Source organism: Crotalus tigris, unplaced genomic scaffold (genome assembly GCF_016545835.1).
Source record: "Crotalus tigris isolate CLP2741 ecotype Arizona unplaced genomic scaffold, ASM1654583v1 scf7180000017737.1785205, whole genome shotgun sequence".
Taxonomy (NCBI): domain Eukaryota; kingdom Metazoa; phylum Chordata; class Lepidosauria; order Squamata; family Viperidae; genus Crotalus; species Crotalus tigris.
In genome coordinates this window covers 249,880-263,509 of record NW_024096603.1, presented here as the reverse complement: position 1 = coordinate 263,509, position 13,630 = coordinate 249,880, and the positions used below count along the sequence as shown (strand labels likewise).

Genomic DNA, 13,630 nt, shown 5'->3' with positions numbered 1-13,630 from the left:
AAGAAAATGATATGACTACTGCAGATGAGAATCACAATATTGGCCTTCTACAATGGTGCTTTCTCCTATTTCAAGACCATAGCATATCTATAAGAGCCCACTGATACATATAGGTGTTATTGTAGGAGAAGGAGTGGCAGAACATGGGGTAGAGTTCAAAGAGGATGAACCTAGGGTCCCTACAAGTGAACTAAGTCCAACCTCCCTTGAGTTGTGTTGGCCCTTATCCCTAGGCAGGTGCTAATCCTTAGGTGAGAAGATTTCCATACATAGGCTTAATTAGCAATAAATCAGTTTAATTGGACCTTCATGTGTAGACTTGATCTTTTGCTCTTGACAGTTATGAGAATCCTTGCATAAGTTGTTAGTCCCAGCCTACCTTATATTTAGCTGATTTGAAGTCAAATAATTTAGATACCAACCTGATAAGATGAAGTGCCTGTTACCAAATACAGCAGAGGACAGGATCCCATTCCAAGTCAATGCTGATGACCAACCAAGCAGAGCAGAAAGCAATACAAGTAAGCTTAAAGATATTGTCAGACCAGGTGAGGAGGTCAACAAATTCTATCTAAATCATAGCAGATCTAGATCAGAAGATTTTCAAAGGGAGTCCAAACATCAAATGATGCAGAGAGAAACAGTTCCTGTATCAGTGAAATCAATAAAGGGAGCAATGATCACACTGGACTGGCTGGGTTGCCTGTGCCTTTCTAAGCGAAAACAGATTTTTCACAAGAACTCTGGACCTATTTGTGATACTAAACCACAAAAAGATGCAGTTGCAAGACGACATCAGGATTAATCTGATATTATTATAGCAAAAAAAAAAAACAAAAAAAAAAAACGTTTTCTATGCCCCCTGTTCTCCAACACAGATGGGACACAAGAATCAAGGGTCGTTCTGATTGCTGTATTCTGACACATTGGCTCATTACCCAAGTGGAAATGAGATTACATCATTGGTATTTGATCTGTCTCAAGATCTAACTTCTGATCTACAATTCCAACAAACCTGGAAATCGAATGAATTAATCATTATACTGAGCTTCCAGAGTTGGCAGAGATTTCCTGACTCTAAAGCAACATCCACAAGTAGGATCAGTTGACCTGGCACACTGTCAAATGATAATACTAATGAAACGCTACAGGTATTCTACAGGTAGGTCTAAAGAGGGGTCTAGTAACAAACCTAGAAAGTAACTGCTTTTGGCTCCGTTGTGGGAGATGGAGATTAATTTTAAGGTTTGGGAGTGTCACACTTCTTTAGTCCCAGTGACTTTCTATTTCTTGACAGGGTGCCTGTCGCTGCTTATCTCTTCCATCTCATTAAACAGATTCTCATTGACTTTCTTGGAAGACAACCTGTTTGGTAGTAATCTTGGCTAGAAGGTTTGGGGCATAGGGACTCATTCTACTATAAGAGACTTATGTGTGTTCCACCAGGCAAGAAGGTTCTAGATCTTTTCATGTCCTTGGTTATTTTACAAATTCCACTTGGGAGAGAATATGCTTCTTAATTCCTGGTTGGGAATTCTACCCCACCTAGTGAATGCACTTAGGTTAAGCTAAATGGGTTCAGAACTATCAGAATAGTGCAACTTACATTGGGTGACAAAGGGTCAATAATTTTTAATCTTAAAATGCAGGAATCGGGGAATACAAATGTTCCAATTCACAATTAGATATATTGCACCAAGCAAGAGGCAGCACCCTTCCTGCTTTACACCACTCTTCTTAAGGGAGATAGTTATGTCAATGACTTTTTAACTGTAGGAATAACTTGTAAACTTGTTTCTGGGGCAGAAACCTATACTTTATAAAACATAAAAATCTGTATCCTCTGACATGGGTTTTCATTGTGTGGACTGTACAGTGTGACACTGACCTCTCCTGGAAATAATGGCTTCTCCAGCGTGACGAGTGGAGAATCCACCAATGGGTTAACTTCGTCTTCTGCCCGCAGACTAGTTGTCCAATTTTGCTCCGCCTCTCCTCCTGGGCCCTCCCTACCCAGTCTCAACTAGTCTTGAGCCCGTTTAGACTGAATTTTTGATTCCTGAAGTGATTCTTCTCCAGCAGGATGGCTGTAGAATCCACCGGATGGGTTCATGACAGCCTTTCTGCCTAATAGACTAGGTCAAAACTTTGGTCACACCCCTCCTCTGGGCGTGACTCCAGTTTTGACTTAGTCTCGAGCCCGATAACAGCTAAAATTTCAGCTCTGCAGATAGTCAAAATTTTTGAGGCAAAATTCTCTCTTCTCTGGCAAAATTGGTACCTTTGTTAGCTGATTGTGAGCAGGAGGACGGTCCCAGTTTGTGGCTCGGAGCTCCGAGCCTCCGTCAGATCTGTGATCTCCTGAGGGCTCCCTACGCAGCGTGGTGAGCGTATTCTAGCAAGACATTAGATCGCATAGCGAGCCGGGCCCCCCTTTAGCTCCAAGCCTCGGAGTTGTTGGCAAGCAGTAGCAGCGTCTTTTTCCCCTCAGCTGAGACGCGCAAGGCTCCGCGGCTCCCAGAACGACCGGCAGAACCGCGGCTCACCTTCTAGCCAAATAAGGAGATACACAGGCTGCAGTTGGTCAGAGGAGCTCTCCTTGGCTCCCGCCCCCCCACTCCTTATCTGCTCATCCTACTGATTACCTCAGCCTGGAAAGTCACCGTTAGAGCTGCAATCGCCATTTTTAGCCTCGTGTCATTCTCTGTCTGTTGGCAGGGGGCGTGTCCTTCATCCTCAGCGCCATCTTGGGTGTGCTCACTGTCACCCTCCATTTTAGGTGGGTCAACCACCCGGAGGTTTTTTCAGGCCCTTTTTTCCTTCTGTGAGAACAGATTTATATATATATATATATATATATATATATTTTAAAAAAAGGAGAGAGAGAGAAATAGAGATTACCATCTTCATACCCTTGGGTCTGTTTTAACAGCCCATATATTGGGCAATACAATTACTCCAACCAATCACCTTTCACAATCCCTCTTAATAAGCTTGTGGTTACTGTCATCCACTAACCTTGGTGGAGGAGTGTGAGGAAATTCTAATTTAATTCCAGCTGTTCTCTAGGGTGACCCTTGTCACCGGCTTAACAGGACCTTTCCTCTTCAGTAAAGAGCCTGTCTGTCCGGCCATTGTGTTGTGTGCAGAGCGAGGATTGTAACCTTCCAATCTCTGTAATTGATCTGTGTGTCTGTTTTCCCCCCACTCCAGGTATTGCCTACTCGGGGTACCTGGCCACAATGGCAGACAGTGTCTCGCATTCATCTACACAGGGTCCCAGACTGCTCCCCCCACAACAACAACAAAAGCACAGATCTACAGAATCTGAAGTGGTGAGGAAAAAGAAGGCCAAAACAAAACATATTTCTCAGAAGGGACCCTCTAAAACAGGTGAGCGAGTGGCCTCGAGGAGACATTTGGCGCTTGAAAAGCAATTCTCCAAGGCCCAAAGAATCAGATCCAGTGAGGCTGACATGGTTTCCCCTGCTCCATTGGAGGCCCCTATACCAGAACCTACCTTAGCTACTTCTCAGGAAGTCCTCAGAACTTGGTCTCCTCTGTGGGAAACTGAGCAGATGGATTCCCCTCACTCCTCATCACCAGCATCTTCACCACACCATACTCCCCCTGTACCTGCATCTAACGACAGAGCTCAAGAAGACATATGGTCTGCCCAATTTCAAGCCTTTATGCAAAACAGTTTCGCCCAATTTATGTCCTCCAAAGGACAACTAGCCTTTCAACCTCCATCCCTTAAAGGGCAGAGCAATGTTCTTGCCACAAGTATCTCAGATACCTCCTCTCAAATGGGAGAGGCGGAATCAATGGATCTGGACATGGCCGACATGCCCCTTTCAGAGGACAAAGAGGCCACTCCTGAGCAGACAGCAAATTCTGGGCTCTTTGACCCAGCCCTTCTTAAATCCCTTTTAATCAAGGCAGTTTCCACTGTTAATCTAACATCTGTTCAGGAAGAAAAACCTTCCACGAGTAAGGAGTCCAATCCCCTCTTCGCCAAGAAGGTAACAGAGGACAAGTACATCCCTTGTCCTGAGGTATTTCGCACCTCTGTGGAGGAGCAATGGTCATCTCTAGTAGCACCACCTATGCCTAACAGTGTGGAGAGGAAGCTATTTAATGTGGCTCCTTCCTTTTCCGCCTTGCTGGATGTTCCCACAGTTGACAGTCCCCTGATTTCATTGTTCTCCACGTCTGCTATTCCAGGGGACATGGCAGAAACTCAGAGCGGAAGACAAGAAGTTTCAGCACTCCCTCCGTCGCGCACATCTGGCCTCGGCCTGGGCGGCCGAGGCGGCAACTTCCTCATCTTTCTTCACCAGGGCCTGTATTATGCGGCTTCGCGAGCTACAAACCACTGTACCTCCTGATCAGGTCAGAACTCACCAAACTTTGGCCAAGATACTGTCTGCCTCACAATATATGGCCGACGCCTCCTTACACGCAACTAAATACTCAGCAAGATCCATAGCAGCCACGGTAGCCTCGCGCAGGCTCCTATGGCTCAAGAATTGGAAAACTGACCTAAAAGCCAAGTGGCGTCTATCAACTTCCAAATACAATGGGTCACTCTTGTTCGGATCCATTTTGGATCCACATGTAAGCGAAAGCAGGGACAAACGTAAGGTCTTAGTCCACCCCTCAAAAAAGCTGGATAGAAAAAACCCACAAGAATTTCGCAAACAGGGATTCCATCCCAGCAACCCTGGGAGTTGAGACAGCCCTTTCGAACAGGGCAATCCTGGGACTGGTCTAGAGGCTCACGATCCTTCTATTCTAGGATCACCCAAACATGGGAGCCAGAGGCCAATTTCAATCCAAAGGTCCCTTCAGGGGATCAGGAGGCCGACCCTTCAGGCGATCCAAGTGACTCCAGAGAAGACTCTCCCATAGGAGGTCGGTTAGGGAAATTCAGTGAGGTCTGGGAGCAGACCACCACTGACGCCTGGGTACTAGAAACAATCAGGTTCGATCTCACCTTAGAGTTCTACTCTCCCCCACCAAACCGTTTCATCAGGTGTCCCCTCTCCAGAAACACCTCCAAGGCAAACTTGGTAGCCTCGGCCATTGCACACCTCTTGTCAATTCAGGCCATAGAAAGGGTACCAAAGGAACAGGAGGGCAAAGGATTCTACTCCATCTTTGTGATTCCAAAGATCTCAGGAGGGTGGAGAGCGATACTGGACTTAAAGAGACTGAATTATTATGTAACCTACAGCAGGTTCAAGATGCAGTCCCTAAAGTCCATATTAGCCAGTATCAGGAAGGGAGACCTCCTATCCTCAATAGATCTCACGGAGGCGTACCTACATATTCCCATTCATCCCCAATATCGCAAATTCCTCAGATTTTGCTATGCTCACCGGCATTACCAATACAGGGCCCTATCCTTCAGACTCTCCTCAGCCCCAAGGGTCTTTACCAAGATACTAGCAGTCATAGCGGCCCATCTCAGGATGATGCCAGTGCGCATACAATTCTATCTGGATGACATTTTAATTCAATCCAGCTCACACAAAAAAGCACAATCAGACATTCAAACCACAATATGCACCCTTCAGAATCACAGATTTTCAGTGAATTTCGAAAAGAGCCACATCACTCCCACAAACAGACTTCAGCATCTGGGAGCAATAATAGACTCATCCCTTTGCAGGGTATATCTTTCTCAGGAGCGTCGAATCAGCATCAGGAAACTGGTCCATCAGGTTTGAAAAGACAGGAAAGTGCCTCTGGCACAGCTGTCAAAGCTCCTGGGAAAAATGATATCTTGCATGGGAATTGTTCCATGGGCAAGACTCCACTCCAGACACTTACAGTGGTTCCTCCTCCCTTATCAGAGAAGGAACCTCAGTACCTCCAACAGGAGGGTTACAGTCCCACTTCACACACTGTGGTCCCTATGTTGGTGGATATCACCCGCGATGTTCAAAGGAAGCATATTCAGGGAACCAACCCGAATCACTCTCACAACACATGCGAGTCTATTCGGTTGGGGAGCCCACCTGGGAACTCACCTAGCTCAGGATCAGTGGAAACACTCGGATCTCGCTCACAACATCAATTGGCTCGAACTTCGGGCCATACACCTGGCCCTCCTTCGATTCTCCCACCTAGTAAAAGGGAAACATGTTCTCGTTTTAACCGACAACGTGGCAGCAAAAGCCCATGTCAACAAGGAGGGAGGGACGCGATCCTGGGAACTGATGCAGGAAGCATCGGCTGTGGGTCTGTGGGCAGAGTCAAATTTGGGTTCCATCAGGGCGGAACACATTTCAGGGGAGGCAAATCTCCAGGCAGACTCCCTGAGCAGAGCCAAGGTGGACCATGCGGAATGGCACCTGGATCCGGCTCTGTTCGAGGAGATCTCACGGAGGTTCGGTCGACCGTACCTGGACCTATTTGCTACCCCGAAGAACACACAACTACCCAGGTTCTTTTCCAGATTCCGAACAGAGGGAACGGACGCTGTCCGATGTCGGTGGCTGGCGCAACTCCTGTATGCCTTCCCACCACTCCCATTGATACCGGCAACCATACGCAAGTTGATCCTGGAAGGTGCAGAAGTAGTCTTGATTGCTCCACATTGGCCACGATGTCCATGGTTTGCCGACCTTGTGGATCTCTCGATATCACCTCCGTGGAGGATTCACCCGGACCGAGTGGTCCTCAGTCAGGGCAAACTCCTACATCCAGACCCTCAGTGGCTACAACTAGCCGCTTGGCACTTGAGCGGCAAAGTTTAGCTAGGCAATCCTACTCACCCGGGGTGATATCGATCATTCAAGCATCAAGGCGTCCTTCAACAAACAGGATCTATGATGCTACATGGAAAGGATTCTGCAGGTGGTGTTCTATACATCACCTAGAACCACTCTCGGTCACTATTCCTAACATCCTAGATTATTTGTTAGAAGGACTAAATAAAGGCCTATCATCCAGTACCATTCATAGACAGTTAGCGACCCTCTCAACGGTTCTTTCCTGTGACAATTCAAGTCCCTTGTTACAACACCTGGCGATTAGTGCCTTTCTAAAGGAGCAGTCAATACCAGACCACCTGTAGTACATCGGTATCCTTCTTGGGATTTGACTAAGGTACTACAGGCCTTGACATCACCCCCATTCGAACTTCTCAGTTCATGTTCTCTCCACTACTTGTCCTTAAAAGTAGCCTTTCTAGTGGCTATTACCTCAGCTAGAAGGATCTCAGAATTAGCAGCACTCTCAGTCAGGAAAGATCTATGCACTTTCTTCGAGGACAAGGTGGTCCTTAGACCGGACCCCACGTTCATCCCAAAGGTTAACACCATCTTCCACAGATCTCAGGAGCTAATTCTTCCTAATTTCTGTCCAAATCCCACACACAGGTTAAAACATCAGTGGCACAAACTAGACGTATGCAGAGCTCTGTGTTACTATGTAAAGCGTACTTCTTCCTTCCGTAAGTCGGAAGCCCTATTTGTTTCTTTCCAACCATCGACTATGGGGAAGAAAGTTTCCTCTTCAACTATAGGTAGGTGGATTAGAGCGTGTATAGCTCAAGCCTATTCCTCTCAGTCAATTCCAGTGCCCCCCACACGTCACAGCTCACTCAACACGCAGTGCTGCCACATCGGCCGCGTGGTCTACACAAGCCTCGATGGAAGAAATTTGTAGAGCCATAACTTGGTCTTCTCCCTTGGTGTTCGTTAGACACTACCGTGTGGATTCCTTTGCGGCGGCGGATGCTGCCTTTGGTAGAAGGGTGCTACAACAGGTAGTCTCTGCTCAGGATCCAGTGGCCTAGACAATCCCTTCCAGGGGGACATGAGGGCTTTGGTATGTCCCATCAGGTGGATTCTACAGCAATCCTGCTGCAGAAGGGGCGTTGTCTTACCTGAACGCCTTTTCTCAGCAGGATGATGTAGAATCCACACACCCCCATACAAATAGTCTAGGCAGGGGATTAACAAGGAGCTACTACATAGAATTCAACAAGCAACTCTCGTCTCAGTCAAAACTGGAGTCACGCCCAGAGGAGGGGGGTGGCCAAAGTTTTGACCTAGTCTATCGGGCAGGAAGGCTGTCATGAACCCATCCGGTGGATTCTACATCATCCTGCTGAGAAAAGGCGTTCAGGTAAGACAACGCCCCTTCTTTAAGGTATATTTCTGATATTTTGGTCAATCCGTGGGGGGGGGAGGAACTGCAAGAATGAACGGCCGTTCGTTTGAGCCCTTTCTGCTGTCAGATTGCAGCTCAACCACAGGCTGATCACCGGACAAACAAGGAACTGGACGCCATTTTCCGGTCACCAAGTGTGACCCTGAACAAAGGAAGAGACAATCTCCTTCCCCCCCCCCCAAACCAATCATCCCACAAAGCTAGCCAGGATAGCCAAAGCAAATTCGGAATACATTGATCAGTGGGCAATTTAAACCTCCCGCAGATCATACAGAAGCTGGCGAGCCGCGTGGGAACAATAGGGGGCTGGTGAGCTGCAGAGGAATATCACAGCTCTCCAAGGCTCTTACCCTAAATTCAACTAAAGACGTCAAAGGCTCCTGTTGTTTTCCATTGCCTGAAGCGGGGATTAGCTGGTCGGTGGAGGACTTTTAAACTCCGCAGCTCCCTCACAGAGTTTCCCTGCATCTCTGCGACTCGCTTGCAACTCACGCTGACTGTATTCCACTGAATACAAACGCAGTTGTTTTTTTCTTTGGGCTGTCTCCAGGAAATTCAGCTGAGGGAGACACAAGAGAGACTTGGGTTTGACCAATAACAACCTCAACTCACCCAAGCTCGGTCCTTCTTCCTAGCTACATAGGAATACTAATAATAATAATTAAAGTAATAATAACAATAATTAAAAAAAATAAAAAATTGATATTAATAATAATAGTAATAATTGAAGAGCACAAGACATAGATCAGCTCACAATTACCCTGAACCGGACCGGAATTGAATTTTATTCCAATTAAGAATGGCAGATACCAGCACAGTTCAAACAGCGCAGGAACCTGCAACCACCAGCCCACCTGCTCGTAAAAGATAGAGATCACCCAAGCAGGAGGTGGCTAGGAAGATCAAGGCCAAGGCAACATCGGCCAAAAGACCTTCCAAAGCAGTAGATAGGGAGGCTAAGCGACATCACCAGGCTCTAGAGAGACAATTCTCCTGAGCCGAAAGGAGACAAAACTCCACTGAAGATGAATTAGAGCCACCCAATTACAGGGAGGAGGAAATTTTTGGCACAAGGAAGCCCAGCCAGGAACCTCTGGAAACAGAAGCCGATACGGAACAAGGGAACGGCTCTCCCCTAAGCAAGGGGCCTGGAGATCTGGGTTCAGAAGCAGGCACCCGTTGCTCAGATAATCATGGAGCAATGTCTTCAGAGCACCTTCAATCCCTGATATCTCAGGCTGTCGCACAGGCTTATGGCCTCCTCAAGACACCATTGTTCCAGAACAAGGTCTGTGGCTTCTAGGGGTGGCTCCCGCTTTTCTCAAGAGGAGGCCTCTGAGTACCAAGACTCTATTTCCTCCTCCAGGTCCTCCAGAGGCAGGAGGTCTCCTGCGGAGGACCATGAGCTGACGGCCAGAGACTGTCTGACGAAGAGGATGTATCTCCAGATCCTCCCCCATTTGTAGGCCTGTTTGTCCTTATTCAAGATGCTGCTACATAAAGCCAGTGGCACTGCAAATATAGAGAGGCCCCCGATTCCGCCGAAAGAAACCTCCACCAATCCCTCAACTAGTAAGGCCACAAACAACAAAGTGTTTTCATAGCCTACCTATACCCAACGCTTTGTCCCCTGTCCACCTCTCTTCTTCAGAACAACATGGGGGCACCGGGTTCCTTCCTCCCAATGGGGGGGGGGCAGACAAGAAAATGTTCAACACAGATCCGGCACTATCAGAGATAATAGAAGTGCCAACAATAGATGAACCCATTGGAACCCTCTTTTCTTCACCCCCAATAGCCAGGGATGCAGCGGAGGCCCTGAAATCAGAAGACAAGAAGATGGACCTCATGTTCTGCAGGGCACACCAGGCCTCAGCGTGGGCAATCAAGGCAGGCATCACTATGTCCTTTTTCGCCAAGACATCTCTTCTTTGGCTGCGCCAACTCCAGTTGAGTATTCCCCCAGTGGAGGAGAAAACTCACCAGAATTTAAGAAGGTTAGTGGCGGCAGCAGAGCTCATGTCAGATTCCTCCTTACACACAAGCAATTTCTCTGCCAGAGCAATAGCGTACAACACAGATTGCTGTGTCTCAAGCATTGGAGAACGGACATGAAGGCTAAGTGGCGTTTAGCGGCGGCACCCTATAAGGATGGCCGGCTCTTTGGCAAGGCGCTTGACCCTTACCTAATTGAAAATAAGGACAAACGCAAGATCCTGGCCCACCTGACAAAGAGGACGGAGAGGAGAACTCCCTCCTATTCCCACAGACCAGCCTTCTGACCTGATGCAGGCATGGATCAGGGGACTTTTTCCCATCCCTATCGGCCCAAATCGGACCGTCAAAGTGAGAGAAACAATAACAGGGACAGGTTCAGACAACAGGCCCAAGCAAGACAGCCCTTTCGAGGAGCCGGGGGGCATCCCTACCGCAGATCCAAGTGACGGCCCAAGGGCCCCCCCATTGGTGGCCGGCTAGCCTTTTTTGCCCACAAATGGCAAGCCACCATCACGGACCACTGGGTCCTAAATACCATCAGATTCGGCCTATCCCTAGAATTCCTCTCAACACCCCTGAACCAGTTCATTCCTTGCCCATCTCCAAAAGATCTGATCAAGAAGAACCTCATCAAGGAGGCCATCTAACACCTCCTGGACATTCAGGCTATAGAACCAGTAGAAAGAGATCAGTGGGGACAAGGATTCTATTCCATCCTGTTCATAATCCCAAAGAATTCGGGGGGTGGAGAGAAATACTAGACCTAAAGAGTCTGAACAGACACCTGGAGTACAAAGAATTCAAAATGCAAACCCTTCGCTCGATATTAGCAAGCATCAGGACATCAGGACATCTATGATGTCCATAGATCTGACAGAGGCCTACCTTCACATTCCCATAGTTCCGAATCACCGGAGGTTCCTCAGGTTCTACCACACAGGTCAACACTTCCAATACAGGGCCCTACCTTTTGGACTTTCTTCAGCTCCCAGGGTGTTCACAAAGGTATTGGCAACAATCGCCGCGCACTTGAGAACAATTCTGGTGTGCATCCAATGCTATCTGCATGACCTTCTCATCCAATCCTCATCGGCCCAGACAGCACAGTCAGACCTGGCACTGACTCTGAAAACCCTTCAAGACCATGGGTTCTCAGTAAACTTTCAGAAGAGTCAGACCGTTCCCTCAAACCGTCTTCTTCATCTGGGAGCGGTCATAGACACACAAAAGTGCATGGTCCATCTCCCTCAGGACCATCAATGCAGCATTCGAACCCTGGTCAGACTCATCCAAAGGAAACGGTCCTCAACACTGGCTACACTCTCACAGCTGCTAGGAAAGATGGTGTCATGCCTCGCAATCGTACCTTGGGCAAAGCTACACTCCAGAGAGCTCCAGTGGTTCCTACTTCCGTTCCAAAGAGTGGGGATAGGCTCCTCAAACCAAAGAGTGAAGGTGCCACCAAAGGTCCTGAGGTCATTCCAGTGGTGATCCTCCCCAGCGATGGGGAAGGGACACTTGTTCAGGGAAGCCAACCGAGTCACCCTTAAAACAGATGCCAGCCTATTCGGCTGGGGAACACACCTGCAATCACAGCTAGCACAGGGTCAATGGTCAAAGAAAGACCTAAAGCACAACATAAACTGGCTAGAACTCAGAGCCATACACCTGACTATCTGTCACTTCCACAGCACAGTGGCGCATCGACACGTGCTCATACTCACAGACAACGTGGCAGCCAAAGTGCATGTGAACCAACAAGGAGGCACGCGATCCAGGGCCCTCATGAACGAAGCACAAGCGCTGGGAACCTGGGCAGAAAACAACCTAGCCTCCTTCAAGGCCGAGCACATCTCAGGAGAAGCTAATCTCCAGGCAGTCTTCCTGAGCAGGACAACGATAGACCACTCAGAGTGGAGCCTGCACCCTGCCCTCTTCAGAGAGGCAGCAGAGAGATTTGGCCATCCAGTGTTGGATCTGTTTGCCAGTCCAAAGAAACCTCAGATTCCGAGGTTCTTCTCTCGTTTTCCGACACCAGGAGCAGAGACAGCGGATGCACTTCGAGGCCACTGGCCGAAAGGACTGCTGTATGCATTCCCATCTCTTCCTTTGATACAAGCAACCATCAGGAAGATATTGCAGGAGCAAGCGGAGGTAATACTCATTGCACCGCGCTGGCCAAGACGGCCGTGGTTTGCCAATCTCGTAAACCTATCTACATCTCCACCGTGGAGGATTCCACACAACCAAATTTCCCTCAACCAGGGATCCCTGCTACATCCAGACCCACAGTGGCTCCAATTGACCGCCTGGTGCTTGAGCGGAGTCTCCTAGAGAGAGACAACTTCTCACAAAGAGTCATTAAGACTCTCCAGGCCTCTAGAAGGCCTACAACTAACAGGATCTAAGATTCCACTTGGAAAAATTATTGCAGTTGGTGCAACAGGCAACAACTAGACCCATGCAACATCTCTATCCCAGATATCTTAGACTACCTAGCGGAAGGCCTGGATAGGGTGTTAGCACCCAATACAATTTGTAGACAGGTGGTTGCCCTATCAACCATTCTTACCTACGGCAATTCTGAAACTTTAGCCAGACACCCAATGGTGCGATCCTTTGTAAAGGGTGCATCTAACAGCAGGCTACCTGTGATGCACAGATACCCTTCCTGGGATCTACCTAAGGTCCTACAGGCCATAACCTTACCTCCATTTGAGCCTGCCAGGACCTGTGACCTACAGTACCTGACCCTTAAGGTCGCCTTCTTAGTCGCTGTTACCTCAACAAGACGCATCTCAGAACTAGCAGCCCTGTTAGTGAGGGAGGACCTTTGTACCTTCCACACGGACAGGGTGGTGTTATGTTTGGACCCCTCCTTCGTTCCAAAGGTCAATTCCCTATTCCACAGAGCACAGGAGGTGGTGCTACCAAACTTTTGCCCCGAACCATCCCATGAACTGGAGCACAAGTGGCACACCTTAGACGTTCGCAGAGTTTTAAAGCAGTACATCAAGCGACCGGCACCCTTCCGTAGATCGGAAGCACTGTTTGTCTCCTTCCACTCTCACACAAGAGGTCAGAGGGTCACTGCATCAACAATCGGTAGATGGATTAAAAGGTGTATAGCGGAGGCATACAGGGGACGGTCCTTGACGGTCCCCAGATGAATCACTGCACATTCCATGTGCAGTGCTGCAACCTCAGCAGCATGGGCAACTCAGGCTTCGATTGAAGAAATATGTAGAGCGGCGACGTGGATGTCGCCTTCCCCTTTTATAAGACACTACAAATTAGACAGATTCGCATCTGCGGAGGCCTCCTTTGGCAGGAGAGTACTCCAGTGCACAGTATCAGAGAGTGGGACACAGGCCCAGACGGCATCCCACCCACAAGGACAGTGAGGCTTTGGTATGTCTCGTCACGCTGGAGAAGGGGCGTTGGT

General features: G+C 48.4%; 1 protein-coding gene across 4 annotated transcripts in view; it reads right to left on the bottom strand.

Annotated features, from left to right (window-relative positions):
- The window catches only part of SLC25A29 (solute carrier family 25 member 29), a 33,682-nt gene that overhangs the window by 2,431 nt on the left and 17,621 nt on the right, over positions 1 to 13,630 (bottom strand). For 2 of the 4 annotated variants that reach the window (XR_005556283.1, XR_005556286.1), the window contains 5 exons: positions 8,538 to 8,746; positions 6,039 to 6,134; positions 3,521 to 3,642; positions 2,646 to 2,822; positions 2,282 to 2,549 (listed from right to left, as the gene is read on the bottom strand). The gene's annotated coding sequence lies outside the window, so the exon portion shown is untranslated. The remainder of the gene's footprint in view (positions 1 to 2,281; positions 2,550 to 2,645; positions 2,823 to 3,520; positions 3,643 to 6,038; positions 6,135 to 8,537; positions 8,747 to 13,630) is intronic. The other 2 variants (XR_005556284.1, XR_005556285.1) reach the window with 2 other exon arrangements.